The following is a 1,556-nucleotide window of genomic DNA, read 5'->3' as shown; positions in this document are numbered from 1 at the left end:
TACATAGAAATACAAATAGATACCGTAATTAAACAAGTAAATAAATGAGATAGAATTTTTTTTAAACAAAATTTGCCTTTTTTTGGGTATACAAACGAATCTAGGCTCTACGCCCAGAGGAAATTAAGTCGATAATGACATAGCCGAGAAAAATAAAATATTCATAATTAATTAGGCCTTATGAACAGAAGGATATAGTACTCTTCACACTAGTGCTCTGAACCGCTCGGAAACCGGGGCTGTACCGCAAAGTCAAGGAAAGTTTCGCGGTTGGGTGTGACCGCCTCTATTGACTTCCATTGTAAGTGAACCGCCGACAGACCCGTTCAGGAATGCGACTGTAGCAAGTCGAAGGGGGGTGGGGACCAGAAAATTTCCGAGTATCTGTCACCGTTGTCATGGATCACGTGCTGGACTCTTGATCGACAGATATTATCCTCCCGGATGAGAGCTCTATAGCTCGTATATGGCCCGGTTTATGGGTAATACTGTGACCTTACACACACACACACACACACACACACACACACACACACACACACACACACACACACACACACACACACACACACACACACACATACACACACATATACACATCCCAACTTCTTTGCTCAAGGGGAGCGGGTAACGACTTGTAGTGTAGTGATGTTTTTTCAAGCCCGATAAGGGGACCGAACTCCCGACTGCTGAGTTAACAGTCCAAGGTGGTACCATTATACCAGCAAGATGCTTGTGTGTGTGCACACTCGTGTATGTATGTGTGTGTGTGTGTGTGTGTTTATAGAGACTGCAGGGTTGGTGGTCAGGTAGCCTTGATGGGAAGGCTCTGACCGTGGTCCTGAAGATGACGGGTTTACTTGCAGAAAGAGGCTGTCTTTGAAAAAAAAAAAAGATCGCGTGAGTTAAGCATCACAACAAAGAAGCGTTTCCTCGTTATCTAGAATCTTAACCTTTTCACTATTTTCGACATCTTGTACATTTGTTCTGACTGTCGCCAGGCGATTTTAATCGACCGAGGCGTCGGGGAGGGGATTCCATCCCCTTTAGCTACAAAGCGAAAGGGTTGAAGGAGAAGAAGAAGAAGAAGAAGAAGAAGAGGAAGAAGAAGAAGAAGAAGAAGATCATTACGAGTTCGAGACCTTCTTCCTTCACGATGTGAAAATCGTGGGTCTATTTTTCTTATTTTTTTATCACAAATTTTCTTTTCCTTTTTTTTCAATTCCCGTGGAGTTTGTCTATCTTGGTTCGTCTTTTATCACAATGGGTTGATATCTAGGAAAGAGCACCATGATTCACTTAGAAAGCAAGAAAAAAAGAATAAAAATTCAAGAAATTATTTTTGTTTTGTTTTGATTATCGGTGATTTCGATGAAGTTGGTTGCGAGAAAGCACTACCGTTTTTTATTTTTGATTTCCGTTGATACCAGAGACGTAGTATTATTCAAATCACTTTAGCCCTCCTTTCTTATTAGAGGAACACAATTCTGTAAACATATTTCAATACTATATACGTTTTATGAACATTTTTTTCATTAAAAAAAAAGGAAAATCGT

The 1,556-nt window shown here is 40.5% G+C and overlaps 1 protein-coding gene across 2 annotated transcripts in view; it reads right to left on the bottom strand.

The window, feature by feature from the left end:
* Positions 1-507: 507 nt before the first annotated feature.
* LOC143022595 (cGMP-specific 3',5'-cyclic phosphodiesterase-like) overlaps positions 508-1,556 on the bottom strand; it is a 347,172-nt gene continuing 346,123 nt past the window's right edge. For both annotated transcript variants that reach the window (XR_012966102.1, XM_076180898.1), the window contains one exon: positions 508-1,556. This exon is cut by the window's right edge. The gene's annotated coding sequence lies outside the window, so the exon portion shown is untranslated.

Source organism: Oratosquilla oratoria, chromosome 3 (assembly GCF_046742065.1).
Source record: "Oratosquilla oratoria isolate Oo_2021 chromosome 3, ASM4674206v1, whole genome shotgun sequence".
Taxonomy (NCBI): domain Eukaryota; kingdom Metazoa; phylum Arthropoda; class Malacostraca; order Stomatopoda; family Squillidae; genus Oratosquilla; species Oratosquilla oratoria.
This window is presented reverse-complemented; position numbering and strand designations above follow the sequence as displayed.